The sequence below is a fragment of the Arvicola amphibius genome, chromosome 15 (assembly GCF_903992535.2).
Source record: "Arvicola amphibius chromosome 15, mArvAmp1.2, whole genome shotgun sequence".
NCBI classification, from domain to species: domain Eukaryota; kingdom Metazoa; phylum Chordata; class Mammalia; order Rodentia; family Cricetidae; genus Arvicola; species Arvicola amphibius.
This window is the reverse complement of record NC_052061.1, coordinates 55,259,700-55,266,335: the sequence shown is the minus strand read 5'-3', so window position 1 is coordinate 55,266,335 and position 6,636 is coordinate 55,259,700. Positions and strand designations below refer to the sequence as shown.

Sequence of the window (6,636 nt, the reverse complement as noted above, 5' to 3'; positions counted from 1 at the left end):
AATTAATAAAAAGTGTTTTAAGTTATGAGAGCTGGTTAGAAAGAAGCCTAATGAAGATTGAGGTTTCATAATTAATAAGAAGCCTCAGTGTCATTTTTTTGTGACCTGAGAACCCAAAGAAAAATCTGTTTACATATGGTGTCCAACATATGGGTTGGAATATCCAGACATAGGGCCTGAGAAAGTTAAGAAGAGTTCTAGATAAGGAGTTGGATTGAATTTCTAGTCTTGAAGGCTCTCAGGCAAGTGGGCCAGTGATTGGAATATAGAGGTACAGCTACCAGCCACTGCATGCAGGCTAGAGTCAGCCGCCAACACCATGCACCGCGCCTTGTACTAAGCTGAGAGCCCTGTGGTAGCTTACGTGGTTTAAGCTTAAGACTTAGTTTATGCAGTCAGAGAATGCTGCAGGTGCACAGTAAAGACAGATCAAGATGCATAAATCCTCTAAATAGGTTACAGTGTGTTTAAAAAATGTGGATAGGCTTAAAAAAGAAAACAATGGTATAGACGGTCACAGAAAAAAGTTTATAAATAATACAATAAAATCTTTAAAAGGGTATAAAATAATATAAAAAGGATAAGCCACATAAAGATAGAAAATGCACAGAGTTTAGATCTTATATGATGTCTTAGGTCCTATGTGGTTAAGTTTTCATAATTAATAAGAAGTCTCCATATGTTTTTTGGGGGATCTGGCTGGCAGGACAGTGAAAGGCTCATCATGCCCTCCTATGCTCCAGCAGATCACAGATGGGGTGGATGTTGGGGGTGGGCCAACTCTTAACCCTGGTTCTGGGCCTGGGTAGTTGAAGGGTTGGTCAGCCTGCCAGCTCTTCCCTGTCTTCACCACCAGGGTGAGCTCTGCAGCATTGCCCTGGTTAGTTCACCCCTTTCAGTGATGAGCAAGGGGCAGGGCCAGTTCTGCTGTTTTCATATCCTCAGGGGTGGTTGGCTCAGATCTACTCTGCTGCCCAGTTGAGGTGTTGGGGCTACTCTCCCAAATGCTGCAAATGATGGACAGGAAAAGCTCTCTCACTTCAGGCAGTGGTGCTCCCCATCCCACCCTATGACTGATGAATACTGGGGACAGCTCTCCCACCTGCCTCAGAGGTTGATGGGGGAGGGGGTCTCTCCTCTGCTCATGTTTAATATTCTTGCTCTAATAAAAAAAATCGCATACACTTAAATGTAAGTTTCTTTGGGCAGATTGTTTACAAAAGGTAAGTCCTTTGAATATTATTACACTTGACTAAAATGAATACAAACTCCTAAAATATGCCTAATTTTATGAAGCTAATTGTTTTGTTAATTTTTTGTGGCTTACATATTTCCTCTTATTAATTTCATTAGATGTCTTTATAGTCCACGTGTTAAAAATGTGTATCCCTAAACAGAAAGATGCATAGAGTGGTTAAGAATTTTAGTGCTGGGGCTGGAGAGATGGCTCAGAGGTTAAGAGCACTGGCTGCTCTTCCGGAGGTCCTGAGTTCAATTCCCAGCAACCACATGGTGGCTCACAACCATCTGTACTGAGATCTGGTGCCCTCTTCTGGCGTGCAGGCATACATCGAGGCAGAATGTTGTATACATAATAAATAAATAAATCTTTAAAAAAAAAAAAAAAGAATTTTAGTGCTCTATGTCAGCTGTGAAATCAGCCTTTCTCTTCCTCACCCCTACCACTCTGTCTCTGGTCTCCAAGTGTGGGAGGCTGATGCTGCAGGAGATGGCCGAGTCTGGCTATAAGAGATGAATCTGTCTTTCTCATTCTCTCTTCTTCCTGGCAATGAGCTGAGACATACAATTCTACATCCTGTTCCACCAATTAGTATGGCCTATAGATCTAGACCGAAACCCTGAAAAGGAGCTAAAATAAATCTACTCTTCTCATTCTTGATTACCTGATGTTTTTGAGATAGTGATGGCATATGTTGACTGACACATCTAGAAACCCTGTGGGAAGAGGCAACTAAAATAAAATGATGAAATCTATGCAGAACTGCAGAGAGCCCCAATTGGCATCCTGAGATCAGCTTCACCAGGTTAAGATTTCTGTCATTATATGTAGCAGGGAATACATTTCTGGGAATAGTGATTGCTCAGACAGACAGTACAACCTTCATGAGGATAGCCTGGCTTAGAATCAGAGCTATGCAATGTTTAGCAGCTCTTATAAACTTGTTGACTGTGTCTAAAACTGTAATGATGCAATTTTAAAGGTAAATTTACATTTTGTGTTATGGCAAAGACCCAGATATCCTTATTGTCCTCACCGCAATTCCCTCAAGGTACAGAACTCATCTTTTATTCAAACTTATTTCACAGAATAATATTTTCTAAAAATCATTCCTCATAAGTCTTAATTTAATCAAGTATCTTTCAACAATATCCCAAAGATTTTTCTAAAAATGAAGAAGGAGAAGGAGGAGGAGGAGAAGAAAAAGGAAAAAAGAAACAAAAATAAGACTTGACTTTGCTGTTGGTGGGCAAGGTAAACACACAGAACCTGCCAGTCTGTTTCTATGGAATGGCCTTTAACTGGCCTAAAGGAAGGTTCCTATATTTCCTGAGTTATCTTGTTAGATATTGTATTATCTTTGTATATGTGTATACATGTAAGGGCATGTATGTATGTGCATACAGAGAAAAATAAACATTGTTTTTTTTAATTCATGGCATTTCTATAAAGTTTACTTTGCAGGAGACTGAGAGCCAACCCTGCCAGTGCAGTGCCTTTTCCATCTATAGAAAAGCGCTAACTGAAATAGTTCTATTACAATTTGAATGTATTTTTTTTATTTTTTTATTTTTTATGGTTTATTTTTTTATATTTAAAAATTTCCATCTCCTCCCCTTCTTCTCCCCCTTCCCTCCCCTCCCCTCTACCCATACCCCCCCTCCCTCCCTCTCCAGGCCAAGGAGCCATCGGGGTTCCCTACTCTATGTTAAGACCAAGGTCCTCCCAACTCCCCCCAGGTCCAGGAAGGTGATCAACCAAGCTGAGAAGGCTCCCAGAGAGCCCATCCATGCAGAAGAATCAAAGCCCAGCGCCTTTGTCCTTGGCTTCTCAGTCAGCCTCCACCGTCGCCCACATTCAGAGAGTCCGGTTTGGTCGCATGTTCCATAAGTCCCATTCCAACTGGAGTTGGTGATCTCCCGTTAGTTCTGTCCCACCGTCTCCATGGGTGAACGCACCCCTCACGATCCTGACTTTCTTTCTCATGTTCTCTCTCCTTCTGCTCCTCATCAGGACCTTTGAATGTATTTTTTTTTTTTTTGAGGGTGGTGAATTCCATTAGATTTTAAAGCAGAAAGGAGTTCAGTCTTCCATGGCAAAGTATCGAGGGACCAATATTTTCTCTCCAACTCAAAGAGCAAATGTTTATGAGTGCAGTGACACGTAGGGATGGGTAATAGCTGCAGGCAGAAACACATCTTAGGATGTTAATATTCCAACCGATTATTAGGCATTCCTGACTCCTGTCTTTGTTTTCATCATTTTCCCATTCATATCAAGACAAAAATGGATGAAGAGTCTTGGATGCATGGGTCCAGACTTCTCAGTGTTGGGGCCTGTTTAAAGTTTCCATGAATGGAAACCCTGGATCCAATCAGTGTGTGTTTATGGGATACCAGGGAACAAGCATGGGCATATGCTTCAATGAACCTCCCGTGTTGTGTCTCAGAGATAAACTTGTCAACTACTTATAGGATACTAAGAATTGTTCCAGCTCTCAGACAGCAGCCCTCTCAGCATGCGGCTCAGTGAGAAATTCTCTAGCAGTGAGTCAGTTTGTAGCTACTCTAAGCTACTCTTTAACAATGAGGTTTTTACTTGAAATAAAGTGACATGTTAACCTGTTAGCGTACCTCAGTGGATCAGGAGGCAGAAGGACTTTCCAAGAAAGTGCATGTTGACAGTATGACTCTAGACTGACTTGAGTCATGGATTACAGATAAGGTCGGAGCTTTAAGTGAAGCAGTTCCACAGAATTCTGTGGAAATGTTGGCAGGCACACTGGCCACATGATTGTGTGTAACCAGAGTAAACAGCTTGCTAAAATGTACAGTGACAATTCTACAGCACCCATTGTCATGAAGGCTCTGAGACGCTATGAGATGGGTAAGTCCCAGTGCACACCTTCAGAGAGGGGTGTCTCCAGGAAAGCTGAGGAAGCAACTGTTGTCATGTGTCAATACATGAACGCACGAACGACTGTCATGGTAGAAACATCACTAATGGAAGATAAGATGTGAAGGAATGGTGGAAATCTATCTATTAGACCTTGATACTGAGGATTCTAGGAACAGGAGGTTGGTGACAACCTCAGCAGTCAGTGTGCAGGGAACAAGGAAAGGGAGACCCTGTTGGATAGAGAAGTCAGCACTGGAATGAAAAAACTTGTAGCTCACTTTGGATATAAAACTTTGGAATAGGAGCAATTTTAAAAGAAGAATTCTAGAAAACATTGACTGTTGGATTTGGATTCTTGTACTTAGTGAAAAAACAGATTGATGTTTTAATATAATTTTAAAAATGTGTGCATGTACATATGTATTCCCATGTGTGCACAGTTATGCAGTTTGTGTTCCTGTGTGTACACATGTATGTAGTGTGTGTGTTCTTGTGTATATACATGCATAAGTATGTGTGTGTGTGCACGCGCATGCATGTACACACACACACAAGACCAGGTTAGAGTCAACCTTGGGCAGTGCTCCTTAAGTACTGTCCATCTCGTTTTCTGAGTTAGGGTTTCTCACTGTCTTGAAACTTCTGTTCAACCTCAGCTGGACATTCAGTGAGTCTCTCTTGAGTCAGGGTTACAGAGGTGTGAGGTATCATGTCTGGCCTTTTTATGTGTGTTCTGGAAAGTCAGAGTTTTACATTTGGATGGCAGATGCTTTACCAACAGGGTCATGTCCCCACCTCCTCTGCCATGCTTTATTCCAGTTTTTCAAGAAGAAACTGAATTCATACCCAAGTAAGAAAATATTAAGTTGAAGAAATGGAAACCATGCACAAGCTCAGTGCTATGCAGAGACTGATTGGGGATTGGGCACATGTTTGATCAATGCTGCAGCCTGAGGTTAGAAGTGCATCAGAGAAAGAGGGTGTATAGGACATTTGGTACAGTCTGTTGAAGAGCTGGGAAGTTTCTAGCATGTGTAAGAGCAGAAAGGAGAAAGAGGGATCCAGGCAGGTTGTTGGGAGCTTCTGCTCTGCAAAGATGCTTTCTAGGTGTTTGTGGGATGGGTAAGAAGAGAAGATGAGAAACACCTTTCATTTAACGTGTGATTGACAGGGATCTGCGTACAAGGAAATTTCCTCCTTAGCTCTGCAGTGAGAGTGCTAAACAGGCAGTTGAATCTGTGACAATTAAATTCAGGAAGAGAGTCAAACACAGAAAACAGTTGCCATGGGAAGCTTTTGTAAAGTCCCAAGTCTTGACTGAAAGGCAGCCTAGAGGTCTGAGTGAGTGAGAACGTGGACAGTTTATGAACATGTTTTTGAGGACACTCAAGAGAAAAGGAAGGAGGTTGGGGGTCTGAGTAAGTTAGGAATATGGGAAGTGACATGGATTTTCAAAAGTGGAGGAAACATTAGGAGCCTTTCATATGAGACACTGTTTATGTGGACCAGAAATAGTATCCAAAAAGGAAAACTTACTCCTCAACTAAACCAAGAGGAACCACTCAAAATCACCAGGGCTACCACTACCTGAAGCTCAGACATGTTGGAAAAGCTATATAATGTGAGACTTCAAACTTTTCTTGTGTGTCACAAGGGTGTGTACATGTTCATGTGTATGTGGGAGGTATAAATGCATGTTGAGGCCAAGGATGAGCTTCAAGTGTCATTCCGCAGGAGACACCTACCTTGGCTTTTTGAGACAGAGTCTCTAATTGGCCTGGAGTTTGCCCATTATGCTAGACTGGCTGGTCAGCTAGCCTCCTCAGCTATTACAGGTGTGTACCGTCATGCCCAGTATTTTATGTGGATGTTTGTGATTGATCTCAGGTTCCCCTATGTTTATGGGAATCAGCTTTGTAACTGAGTTATTTACCCAGCTTTACAACTGCCAGCTTCACGTCTACTGATTACCATATAGATGTTAAAGGGGACCATGAAGAACGAACACTTCCTATCTCAAGGTAAGTGTCTGTGTTCCACTGCAGAGGATTTGGGATTCACCTCTTGGCACACGTGTGCACTCTGACTGTGAACACAGTTCTAGCCTCTCATCTTCAGTGTTTGCTTGACCACTGAGCTCTCATCATTATCTCTTTGTAGGACCAAGCTTCGTTTCAGCCTCTATGGATAAGAACAACTGCAATGCAAGTCAAGCGAAGAGGGGCAGGGCATGCCGAGATGTGACTCATCTCCTAGAGTTCTTGCCTGGTATGCACAAAGCCCTGGGCTCCATCGCAGCACCTTATAATCCCAGTGTGGTGGTTCACACTTGGAATCCCAGCTTTCAAGAGGTAGATGTAGAAGGACCAGAAGTTCAAGGTCATCCTCTGTTTCATAGGAAGTTGGAAGGCAGCCTGGGATACTGAAGAGCCTGTTTAAAAAGAAAGGAAGGGAGGGAGGAGGTGATTTAATTGACTCCTACTAGAAGCTTTTGTGCT

At 42.3% G+C, this 6,636-nt stretch overlaps 1 long non-coding RNA gene across 1 annotated transcript; it reads left to right on the top strand.

Moving 5' to 3' along the window:
* The first annotated feature begins 4,074 nt into the window (after window positions 1-4,074).
* LOC119801693 lies at window positions 4,075-6,407 on the top strand. Its single transcript, XR_005283281.1, has 3 exons — window positions 4,075-4,126; window positions 6,091-6,159; window positions 6,299-6,407. It is a non-coding gene; the product is annotated as an uncharacterized LOC119801693 (long non-coding RNA).
* The last annotated feature ends 229 nt before the right edge of the window (window positions 6,408-6,636 follow it).